General features: G+C 45.9%; 1 long non-coding RNA gene across 1 annotated transcript; it reads right to left on the minus strand.

Moving 5' to 3' along the window:
• Nucleotides 1–667: 667 nt before the first annotated feature.
• Nucleotides 668–6,736, minus strand: LOC311125820. The gene is made up of 3 exons (XR_014612915.1): nt 6,652–6,736; nt 973–1,002; nt 668–741 (listed from the first exon to the last, which is right to left on the minus strand). It is a non-coding gene; the product is annotated as an uncharacterized lncRNA (long non-coding RNA).
• Nucleotides 6,737–13,232: the final 6,496 nt, after the last annotated feature.

Below are 13,232 nucleotides of genomic sequence, written 5' to 3' on the forward strand. Positions count from 1 at the left end.
CTCTGGAGAAAAACAGTTGGTTGAACATTCAATCCGTTTTGTTGATGACACTGTCAAGGACTAAACACAAATATGTTGGATAAAAGATTGTAGTTTGCTATGTTTGATACTGTAAAAGGTAGAAATGGGTTCTTAGTCACTCAGGACAGGGTTGGGAATAATGCAGGCAGGAGACAGGAATAAGTTCACTTCACTTTATAGAAAATAAACAGCTGGACATCCATCAGGCAGCTTCACTTCAGTAACATCTGAACTACAATGATCTGCCCATGCACATCTCCCATAAATGAATATGACAAACACAAATATAATGTTTAAATACATCTAACATCTCTCCCTCTCTTTAAATGAAATGAAAAACACATAAAACATGATATATGCAAATATAGTATAATGTACCAATTAAATCTCTCAATATTACCAGTCTCTTACCTGAACAGATCACATGATAATATCCACCATTACAGACAATAAGTCCTCTTCCTATGATGTCACACTCTCTAATAGTAGACTCATTTCCACTACATCTATTCCCTAGTATGATTATTCTTCTTCCATCTTCAACCAGAGGTAGTCTAGATGCAGCTACAGCATTCCCACAGCCCAGCTCTCTACACACAACCTTAGCCTCTTTCATGCTCCACCACATAGGACATAGACCTGACCACTGTCCTCTGTAGAACATTTCCACGATCCCAGAACAGGAACTGGTCCCATTCACCAGTCTGACTGAGAGTTCAGCTGTAAACAGCAGAGAGGAAAACACAGTGGTGAGGACAGATTATGACAGGGCTTCTGTTATTCTAACAGCAGTAATGCTTTGTGGTTGACAAGTATTAGCAGTTCCATAAAACAGTACTTGTTATTGGGTTTTAGAATGGTGTGTATGGACACATGAATTTCTCCATGTGGGATAATAAAGTTGACTAATATTGAACTGCTATAATCACTGTAGATTTATACTCTACCTACCTGGTGGACTGATGCTTTGAGCCTGGAGATCTGAGGAGAAAGAGAGAGAGAGAGAGAAGTCACTTTCAGGCCCAAGGCAATGTGCTGGTCTGAATGCTAGAACAGCAGAAGAACTAGACACTATTAACAGTCATGGGGACAAACACCTACCGGGAAGCAACAACCTTTCCCTCCCCACATACCCCCCTAGAAACAACTATGACAAAGTGAAAAACAAAAATGAAGCTCTGTCGAACACTGGGTCTGTACATAGTCAATGGTAGGTTAAGAGGGGACTCTTTTGGTAGGTCCACCTACAGCTCATCCCTTGGCAGCAGTACTGTAGACTACTTCATCACAGACCTTAACCCAGAGTCTCTCAGAGCCTTCACAGTCAGCCCACTAACACCTCTCTCTGACCACAGTAAAATCACAGTGTATCTGAAAAGAGCAGAACCCAACCATGAAGCATCATGGCCCAATAAATTACATGGTACTAAACAGACCTATAGATGGAGTGCAAACAGTACAGAAATCTACCAAAAAGCAATTAGTAGCCAAAAAATACAATCTCTCCTAGACAACTTTTTAGCATTAACATTCTCCTACACCAATGAAGGTATACATTTGGCCGTTTGGAACATAAACTTTATATTTGACAGATTAGCCTCCTTGGCTAATCTTAAGAAACATAAGATCAAACCAAAAATAATAGATCATGAAAAATGGTTTGATAATGATTGCAAAAATCTAAGAAAGTCATTGAGAAATATATCTAATCATAAACACAGAGACCCAGACAACAAAAATATACGTCTTCAATATGGGGAAACACTGAAGCAATACAAACACACCCTAAGAACAAAAAAGGAACAGCACATTAGAAATTAGCTAGATGTGATTGAGGAATCCATAGAATCAAACCACTTCTGGGAGAATTTGAATAAATTAAACAAACCTCATAATGAGGAATTGGCTATCCAAAATGGGGATATGTGGAGAAATCACTTCGCAAACCTCTACAGCAATATAACAAAGAGCCCAGAACAACAAGATATATACAAGAAAAATTACAAATCCTTGAATCAGCAGTGAAAGGCTATCAGAATGCTGTGGATACCCCAATTACAGAATAAGAATTATTGGAAAAACTTTGCACTCTCCAACCCAAAAAGGCCTGTGGTGCTGATGGTATTTTAAATGAAATGATCAAATATACAGACCACAAATTGGCTATACTCAAACTCTTCAACATTATCCTAACTGCAGGTATTTTCCCCGATATTTGGAACAAAGGATTGATCACACCAATTTATAAAAATGGAGACAAATTTGACCCAAATCATTACAGAGGAATTTGCGTTAACAGCAACTTCGGGAAAATTATCTGCAGTATCATAAACAGCAGACTACATAATTTACTTGATGAACACAACGTCCTAAGCAGAAGCCAGATTGGATTTGTAAAAAATTATCGTACAAAAGATCACATTTACACCCTCCAGACTGTCACGATCGTCGGGAACAGAGGAGGACCAGGGCGCAGCGTTGAAAGCAAACATACTCTTTATTGTGATCTCACGAACAAAAACAACAAACAATAACGTGACGTCTACGGTTTAACACAAACCACAATGGAACAAGATCCCACAACTACTGTGGGAAAACAGCCTGTATAAATATGGTTCCCAATCAGAGACAACGAGCAACAGCTGACACTCGTTGCCTCTGATTGGGAACCACTCTGGCCAACCTAGAAATACAACTAATAGAAACAAATGAAACTCACACCCTGGCTCAACATACAAGTGTCCCCAGAGCCAGGGCGTGACAGTACCCCCCCCTAAAGGCGCGGACTCCGACCGCGCCAACTAAATACCACATGGGAGGGACCGGGTGGGCACTCCGCCTAGGCGGCGGATCCGGCTCCGGGCCGGATCCCCGCTCCCTCTCCAACCCCCCAAAGTACCCCTGGTCCGGTCTGGCCCGGCGTGAAGCATCTGACCGGTGCCGGACCAGGCACCGGTGGAACAGACACGGGACGTGCCGGACTGACGATGCACACCACTGGCTTGGTGTGGGGAGCAGGAGCGGGCCGGACCGGGCTGGCGACGCGCACCATTGGCTTGGTGCGGGGAGCAGGAACGGGCCGGACCGGGCTGGCGGCGCGCACCATTGGCCTGGTGCGGGGAGCAGGAACAGGCCGGGCCGGGCCGGGCTGGCGACGCGCACCATAGGCTTGGTGCGGGGAGCAGGAACAGGACGGGCCGAGCACCATTGGCTTGGTGCGGGGTGCTGGAGCAGGCCGGGCCGGGCTGGAGACGCGCACCATTGGCCTGGTGCGGGGAGCAGGAACAGGCCGGACCGTACTGGGGACACACACCCCTGGCCCTATGCAGGGATCTGGAACGGGCCGGACTGGTAACACACCCCAGTACCTCTCGCCATGCCTCTACAACTTCCCTCCCCTCTTCGACCAGTGGCCCCCGTAACCTGGAGGCCTCCTCTGCCAACCCGCTGGGCCGCTCTGTCGCGGTCTCCTGCTGCCCCGTCGTCCACGGCGTTAGCCCCCCCCTAAAAAATGTATGGGCTTCACTCCTACCCGTGGACCAGGTCTCCATACTTCTCGCCAGCCTTTCACCCTTCTGCCTCCACGTCAAGCCCCTCTCTTCCTCACCCGGCTTGACCCAGTCGAGGAGGCGCTGGATATCCGCTAGGGATTTCCCTGGCGATGGCTCCTCGACCCGCTGCTTGGTCCAGTTCTGGTGGGATCTTCTGTCACGATCGTCGGGAACAGAGGAGGACCAAGGCGCAGCGTTGAAAGCAAACATACTCTTTATTGTTATCTCACGAACCAAAACAACAAACGATAACGTGACGTCTACGGTTTAACACAAACCACACTGGAACAAGATCCCACAACTACTGTGGGAAAACAGCCTGTATAAATATGGTTCCCAATCAGAGACAACCAGCAACAGCTGACACTCGTTGCCTCTGATTGGGAACCACTCTGGCCAACCTAGAAATACAACTAATAGAAACAAATGAAACTCACACCCTGGCTCAACATACAAGTGTCCCCAGAGCCAGGGCGTGACACAGACTCTAATTGACAAACAAGTAAATCAAAACAAAGGCAAAATCTACTCATGTTTTGTAGACTTCAAGAAAGCATTTGATTCAATTTGGCACAAAGGTCTTTTTTACAAACTAATAGAAAGTGGTATTGGAGGGAAAACATATGATGTTATTAAATCAATGTACACTAAAAACAAATGTGCGATTAAAATCGGCAACAAGCAAACAGACTTCTTCTCTCAGGGACGTGGAGTGAAACAGGGCTGCCCAATAAGTCCAACACTATTTAACATCTACATTAACGAATTGGCAAAAACATTAGAAGAATCGGCAGCACCTGGTCTCACCCTACACAACACTGAAATCAAGTGTCTGCTGTACGCAGAAGACCTGGCGCTACTGTCTCCCACCAAGGAGAGGTTACAGCAGCATCTAGATCATCTGCACAGTTTCTGTCAGACCGTTAATCTAAAAAAAACGAAGATAATGATATTCCAAAAAAGGTCCGGAAATCAGGATGACAAATATACATTCTATTTGGACACAGTTCTATTAGAACACACCAAAAATTACACATATCTAGGACTAAATATCAGCAACACAGGTAGCTTTCACATGGCTGTGAATGAGCTGAGAGACAAAGCAAGAAGAGCATTCTATGCCATTCAAAGGAATATTAAAATCGAAATTCCAATTAGAATCTGGCTCAACATTTTCCAATCAGTTATAGAACCAATTGCTCTATATGGCAGCAAAGTTTGGGGTCCGCTCTCTAATACTGAATTTACCAAATGGGACAAACATCCAATCGAAATACTGCATGCAGAGTTTTGCAAGACTGTATTGCAAGTGCAAAGAAAAACTCCAAATAACGCATGTAGAGCAGAATTGGGCCAATACCCCCTCCTTATTCGAATAGAAAAAAGAGCCATCAAATTTTACAACCATCTAAAAACAAGTGACCCCAAAACATTCCATCACACAGCTCTACTATGTCAAGAGATGAAACAAGAGAAGAGTCCCCTCAGCCAGCTGGTTCTGAGGCTCAGTTCACTAACCAAAACCAACCTCATAGAGCCTCAGGACAGCACTCAGAAAATCTGGCCCAACCAAATCATCACAAAGCAAAAGGAAAAATATATCACCTGCTGGAAAGAAACCACAAAAAATCAAAGTAAACTTCAATGCTATTTGGCTCTAAACAGACAGTACATGGGGGCAGACTATCTGACCACTGTGACTGATCGAAAACTGAGAAAAACACTGACTAAGTACAGACTCAGTGAGCACAGTCTGGCTATAGAGACCGGTCGTCACAGGCAAACCTGGCTGCCCAGAGAGGACAGGCTGTGCTCACTCTGCCCCCGGGGAGAGGTAGAGACAGAGCTGCATTTCCTATTACACTGTGACAAATACTCAGACCTAAGAGAATCTTTCTTTCCCAAAATTATCATTCAGTACAAAGAATTTGAAACTAAAAAGAGGAAGAAAAAATCTAATATTTATTGGGTGAAAAGCCAAAATGTGCAATTTTGGCAGCCAAATATGTGTCCTCCTGCCACAACCTGAGGGACAGCCAGTGAAAAGTGTAATGTAATGTCAATAATATTTCAGTCCGATATCTTTTGACATCTCTCTCTCTCTCTCTCTTTCTCTGTATCTCCTCTTTCTCTCTCTCTCTCTCTCTCTCTCTCTCTCTCTCTCTCTTTCTCTCTCTCTCTCTCTCTCTTCTCTCTCTCTCTCTCTCTCTCTCTCTCTCTCTCTCTCTCTGTCTCTCTCTCTCTCTCTCTTTCTCTGTATCCTCTTTCTTTTTTCTTTCTCTCTCTCTCTCTCTCTCTCTCTAGCTCTCTCTCTCACTCTCTCTCTCTCCCCCTCTCTCTCTCTCTCTCTCTCTCTCTCTCTCTCTCTCTCTCTCTCTCACACACACACTCTCTCTCTCTCTCTGTATCTCCTCTTTCTTTCTTTCTTTCTTTCTTTCTTTCTTTTCTTTCTTTCTTTCTTTCTTTCTTTCTTTCTTTCTTTCTTTCTTTCTTTCTTTCTTTCTTTCTTTCTTTCTTTCTTTCTTTCTTTCTTTCTTTCTTTCTTTCTTTCTCTCTCTCTCTCTCTCTCTCTCTCTCTCTCTCTCTCTCTCTCTCTTCTCTCTCTCTCTCTCTCTCTCTCTCTCTCTTCTCTCCTTCTCTCCTCCTGATATTTAGCATCAGGCCTGTTGATCTTGACTCAGGTAACAGACCTCTAACTTCTACCCCCCCCCCCCCCCCCCCTCCCGTACTCCTACTCTAACATAAGTCCAATATAAAATATAATATATAATATACACTCTCATTCATTTACATAGATAAATATACAATCAAACATTGACACACTGAATAGACAACAGTCAGATGCATGGCACCATCACAACTTAACTGACATTAGTGCCTGTCCCCAGATGGACAGTTATGCTACAGTAAAGTACATTTACAGGTGATCACATCATTGTCCTGCTTTGAGACAGATTTTTTACTGTCTGCTTCTAGTTGTATTTTCTTTTACTAGCCCTGTAAATGATCATATATCTTACAATATCAAATCATATCTCAGTAACTGTCACAAGTGTATATCAGTATAACAGCATCCTACCTGTGCTCCAGAACAGGATCATCAATATCACTGCAGGTATCATATCTGTCTCTAACTGGGGCTCCACTGAGCTATACAAGTCTACTGTCATACACTGTTTACCAGGGGGCAGGGCTACCGACGTTAAGGCTAATCTAAAGATGGTGCTGGCTAAAGCTAAAACTGGCGAGTGTAGAGAGTATAGAGATATTGTTATCCACGTCGGCACCAACGATGTTAGGATGAAACAGTCAGAGGTCACCAAGTGCAACATAGCTTCAGCGTGTAAATCAGCTAGAAAGATGTGTCGGCATCGAGTAATTGTCTCTGGCCCCCTCCCAGTTAGGGGGAGTGACGAGCTCTACAGCAGAGTCTCAGCACTCAATCGCTGGTTGAAAACTGTTTTCTGCCCCTCCCAAAAGATAGAATTTGTAGATAATTGGCCCTCTTTCTGGGACTCACCCACAAACAGGACCAAGCCTGACCTGCTGAGGAGTGACGGACTCCATCCTAGCTGGAGGGGTGCTCTCATCTTATCTACCAACATAGATAGGGCTCTAACTCCTCTAGCCCCACAGTGAAATAGGGTGCAGGCCAGGCAGCAGGCTGTTAGCCAACCTGCCAGCTTAGTGGAGTCTGCCAATAGCACAGTCAGTGTAGTCAGCTCAGCCATACCCATTGAGACTGTGTCTGTGCCTCGACCTAGGTTGGGCAAAACTAAACATGGCGGTGTTCGCCTTAGCAATCTTATTAGGATAAAGACCTCCTCCATTCCTGCCATTATTGAAAGAGATCGTGATACCTCACATCTCAAAATAGGGTTACTTAATGTTAGATCCCTCACTTCAAAGGCAGTCATAGTCAATGAACTAATCACTGATCATAATCTTGATGTGATTGGCCTGACTGAAACATGGCTTAAGCCTGATGAATTTACTGTGTTAAATGAGGCCTCACCTCCTGGTTACACTAGTGACCATATTCCCCGTGCATCCCGCAAAGGCGGAGGTGTTGCTAACATTTACGATAGCAAATTTCAATTTACAAAAAAAAAAAATGGCGTTTTCGTCTTTTGAGCTTCTAGTCATGAAATCTATGCAGCCTACTCAATCACTTTTTATAGCTACTGTTTACAGGCCTCCTGGGCCATATACAGCGTTCCTCTCTGAGTTTCCTGAATTCCTATCAGACCTTGTAGTCATAGCAGATCATATTCTAATTTTTGGTGATTTTAATATTCACATGGAGAAGTCCACAGACCCACTCCAAAAGTCTTTCGGAGCCATCATCGACTCAGTGGGTTTTGTCCAACATGTCTCTGGACCTACTCACTGCCACAGTCATACTCTGGACCTAGTTTTGTCCCATGGAATAAATGTTGTAGATCTTAATGTTTTTCCACAAAATCCTGGACTATCGGACCACCATTTTATTACGTTTGCAATCGCAACAAATAATCTGCTCAGACCCCAACCAAGGAGCATCAAAAGTCGTGCTATAAATTCTCAGACAACACAAAAATTCCTTGATGCCCTTCCAGACTCCTTCTGACTACCCAAGGACGTCAGAGGACAAAAATCAGTTAACCACTTAACTGAGGAACTCAATTTAACCTTGCGCAATACCCTAGATGCAGTTGCACCCCTAAAAACGAAAAACATTTGTCATAAGAAACTAGCTCCCTGGTATACAGAAAATACCCGAGCTTTGAAGCAAGCTTCCAGGAAATTGGAACGGAAATGGCGCCACACCAAACTGGAAGTCTTCCGACTAGCTTGGAAAGACAGTACCGTGCAGTACCGAAGAGCCCTCACTGCTGCTCGATCATCCTACTTTTCCAACTTAATCGAGGAAAATAAGAACAATCCAACATTTCTTTTTGATACTGTTGCAAAGCTAACTAAAAAGCAGCATTCCCCAAGAGAGGATGGCTTTCACTTCAGCAGTAATAAATTCATGAACTTCTTTGAGGAAAAGATCATGACCATTAGAAAGCAAATTACGGACTCCTCTTTGAATCTGCGTATTCCTCCAGGGCTTAGCTGTCCTGGATCTGCACAGCTCTGCGAGGGCCTGGGATCGGAAGAGACACTTAAGTGTTTTAGTACTATATCTCTTGACACAATGATGAAAATAATCATGGCCTCTAAACCTTCAAGTTGCATACTGGATCCTATTCCTACTAAACTGCTGAAGGAGCTGCTTCCTGTGCTTGGCCCTCCTATGTTGAACATAATAAACAGCTCTCTATCCACCGGATGTGTACCAAACTCACTAAAAGTGGCAGTGATAAAGCCTCTCTTGAAAAAGCCAAACCTTGACCCGGAAAATATAAAAAACTATCGGCCTATATCGAATCTTCCATTCCTCTCAAAAATTTTAGAAAAAGCTGTTGCGCAGCAACTCACTGCCTTTCTGAAGACAAACAATGTATACGAAATGCTTCAGTCTGGTTTTAGACCCCATCATAGCACTGAGACTGCACTTGTGAAGGTGGTAAATGACCTTTTAATGGCGTCAGACCGAGGCTCTGCATCTGTCCTCGTGCTACTAGACCTTAGTGCTGCCTTTGACACCATCGATCACCACATTCTTTTGGAGAGACTGGAAACCCAAATTGGTCTACACGGACAAGTTCTGGCCTGGTTTAGATCTTACCTGTCGGAAAGATATCAGTTTGTCTCTGTGAATGGTCTGTCCTCCGACAAATCAACTGTACATTTCGGTGTTCCTCAAGGTTCCGTTTTAGGACCACTATTGTTTTCACTATATATTTTACCTCTTGGGGATGTTATTCGAAAACATAATGTTAACTTTCACTGCTATGCGGATGACACACAGCTGTACATTTCAATGAAACATGGTGAAGCCCCAAAATTGCCCTCGCTAGAAGCCTGTGTTCCAGACATAAGGAAGTGGATGGCTGAAAACTTTCTACTTTTAAACTCGGACAAAACAGAGATGCTTGTTCTAGGTCCCAAGAAACAAAGAGATCTTCTGTTAAATCTGACAATTCATCTTGATGGTTGTAAAGTCGTCTCAAATAAAACTGTGAAGGACCTCGGCGTTACTCTTGACCCTGATCTCTCTTTTGACGAACATATCAAGACTGTTTCAAGGACAGCTTTTTTCCATCTACGTAACATTGCAAAAATCAGAAATGTTCTGTCCAAAAATGATGCAGAAAAATTAATCCATGCATTTGTTACTTCTAGGTTAGACTACTGCAATGCTCTACTTTCCGGCTACCCGGATAAAGCACTAAATAAACTTCAGTTAGTGCTAAATACGGCTGCTAGAATCCTGACTAGAACCAAGAAATTTGATCATATTACTCCAGTGCTAGCTTCCCTACACTGGCTTCCTGTTAAGGCAAGGGCTGATTTCAAGGTTTTACTGTTAACCTATAAAGCGTTACATGGGCTTGCTCCTACCTATCTTTCCGAGTTGGTCCTGCCGTACATACCAATACGTACGCTACGGTCACAAGACGCAGGCCTCCTAATTGTCCCTAGAATTTCTAAGCAAACAGCGGGAGGCAGGGCTTTCTCCTATAGATCTCCATTTTTATGGAACAGTCTGCCTACCCATGTGAGAGACACAGACTCGGTCTCAACCTTTAAGTCTTTACTGAAGACTTATCTCTTCAGTAGGTCATATGATTGAGTGTAGTCTGGCCCAGGAGTGTGAAGGTGAACGGAAAGGCTCTGGAGCAACGAACCGCTCCTGTCTCGGACCGCTCCTGTCTCAGCCTCCAGTATTTATGCTGCAGTAGTTTATGTGTCGGGGGGCTGGGGTTAGTTGGTTATATCTGGAGTACTTCTCCTGTCTTATCCAGTGTCCTGTGTGAATTTAATTATGCTCTCTCTAATTCTCTCGTTCTCTCTTTCTCTCTGAGAACCTGAGCCCTAGGACCATACGTCAGGACTACCGGGCATGCTGACACCTTGCTGTCCCCAGTCCGCCTGGCCTTGCTGCTATTCCAGTTTCAACTGTTCTGCCTGCGGTTACGAAACCCCTACCTGTCCCAGACCTGCTGTTTTCAACTCTTAATGATCGGCTATGAAAAGCCAACTGAGAGACCTGAGCCCTAGGACCATACGTCGGGACTACCGGCCGTGGTGACTCCTTGCTGTCCCCAGTCCGCCTGGCCTTGCTGCTATTCCAGTTTCAACTGTTCTGCCTGCGGTTATGGAACCCCTACCTGTCCCAGACCTGCTGTTTTCAACTCTTAATGATCGGCTATGAAAAGCCAACTGAGATTTATTCCTGATTATTATTTGACCATGCTTGTCACTTATGAACATTTTTGAACATCTTGGCATGGTTCTGTTATAATCTCCACCCGGCACAGCCAGAAGAGGACTGGCCACCCCTCATAGCCTGGTTCCTCTCTAGGTTTCTTCCTAGGTTTTGGCCTTTCTAGGGAGTTTTTCCTAGCCACCGTGCTTCTACACCTGCATTACTAGCTGTTTGGGGTTTTAGGCTGGGTTTCTGTACAGCACTTCGAGATATTAGCTGATGTACGAAGGGCTATATAAAATAAAATTGATTGATTGATTGATACTGTCATGAAGAGTGGACTGAAGAGTGGACAATACTGCTAGGCTATATGACTTCTATGTCATTAGTTCATTAGGTCTTTGATGTGAGATAAACTTCTTAGCAACTTATCTTGGATCAGTGGTTGAGCCCAGCTAAACACAGCAAACTGATCTGTCTTGCAGCAATGTTTCACATAGTGTGTTATATAATATCACCTCTAACTTTCTACTGCTTGAGTTCACCTCTTATAGAATATTGGATAATGTTCCAGCTCCTAAATATCAACAGTACCAGCACCCAAAATGAGTACTGATGAGGTCACATGTTATAGCAGGAGAAGGGGGGATGTGGTGTAGAAGCTAGAGGTATGTTACCCAAGTCAACTCAACAGGCCTGATGCTATATGTCAGGGTCAGGCTGGGCTGGGCCAAAAGTGGGTAAGGTTACTGGTTATGATGACATCACTGGTGAGAAGTCAGTGATAAAAATATATTATATATTCTCTCTCTCTCTCAGATCTCTCTCTCCCCTCCTCCATCTTTCCCTCGCCCTTCCCTCCCCTCTCTCTGGTTCTGACCATTACTCCCTCCCTCCCTCCCTCCCTCCCTCCTCAAATGTATATTATATAAGGGGAGGGAGAATTGGAAGGGGAGAAGAGGAGAGGGGGGAGAAAAGGAGAGGGGGAGAAGAGGAGAGGGGGGAGAAGAGGAGAGGTGAGGAGAGGAGAGGGGGAGAAGAGGAGAGGGGTAGAAGAGGAGAGGTGAGAGAGAGGGGGAGAAGAGGAGAGGGGGAGAAGAGGAGAGGGGGAGAGAAGGAGAAGGGGAGAAGAGGAGAGGGGTAGAACAGGAGGGGGCAGAAGAGGAGATGGGGAGAAGAGGAGAGGGGGAGAAGAGGAGAGGGGGAGAAGAGGAGAGGGGGAGAAGAGGAGAGGTGAGGAGAGAGAGAGGAGAGAGAGGGGGAGAAGAGGAGAGGGGGAGAAGAGGAGAGGGGGAGAACAGGAGAGGGGGGAGAAGAGGGGAGGGGGAGAAGAGGAGAGGGGGAGAAGAGGAGAGGGGAGGGGGAGAAGAGGAGAGGGGGAGAAGAGGAGAGGGGAGGGGGTGAAGAGGAGAGGGGGAGAAGAGGAGAGGGGGAGAAGAGGAGAGGTGAGGAGAGGAGAGGAGAGGGGGAGAAGAGGAGAGAGGGAAAAGAGAAGAGGGGAGTGGGGAGAAGAGGAGAGGGGAGTGGGGAGAGGAGAGGGGGAGAAGAGGAGAGGGGGAGAAGAGGAGAGGGGGGAGAAGAGGAGAGGGGGAGAAGAGGAGAGGAGAGAGAGGAGAGTAGAGGAGAGGAGAGGAGAGGAGAGGAGAGGAGAGGAGAGGAGAGGAGAGGAGGAGGAGAGGAGAGGAGAGGAGAGGAGAGGAGAGGAGGAGAGGAGAGGAGAGGAGAGGAGAGGAGAGGAGAGGAGAGGAGAGGAGAGGAGAGGGGAGAAGAGGAGAGGGGAGAGAAGAGGAGAAGGGGAGAACAGAGAGGGGGAGAAGAGAAGAGGGGAGAAGAGAGAGGGGAGAAGAGGAGAGGGGGGAGAAGAGGAGAGGGGAGAAGAGGAGAGGGGGATAAGAGGAGAGAAGAGGAGAGGGGGAGAAGAGGAGAGGATGAGAAGAGGAGAGGGGAGAAGAGGAGACGGGGGAGAAGAGGAGAGGGGGAGAAGAGGAGAGGGTGGAGAAGAGGAGAGGGGGGAGAAGAGGAGAGGGGGAGAAGAGGAGAGGGGAGTGGGGAGAAGAGGAGAGTTGAGGAGAGGAAGGGGGGAGAAGAGGAGAGGGGGAGAAGAGGAGAGGAGAGGTGAGGAGAGGAGAGGGGGGAGAAGAGGAGAGGGGGAGAAGAGGAGAGGGGAGAAGAGGAGAGGGGGGAGAAGAGGAGAGGGGGAGAAGATGAGAGGGGGAGAAGAGGGAGGGGAGAAGAGGAGAGTTGAGGAGAGGAAGGGGGGAGAAGAGGAGAGGGGGAGAGAGGAGAGGAGAGAGGAGGAGGAGAGGAGGGGGGGAGAAGAGGAGGGGGAGAAGAGGAGAGGGGGAGAAGAGGAGAGGGGG

This window comes from Coregonus lavaretus (genome assembly GCF_964263955.1).
Source record: "Coregonus lavaretus genome assembly, contig: HAP1_SCAFFOLD_1519, whole genome shotgun sequence".
NCBI classification, from domain to species: domain Eukaryota; kingdom Metazoa; phylum Chordata; class Actinopteri; order Salmoniformes; family Salmonidae; genus Coregonus; species Coregonus lavaretus.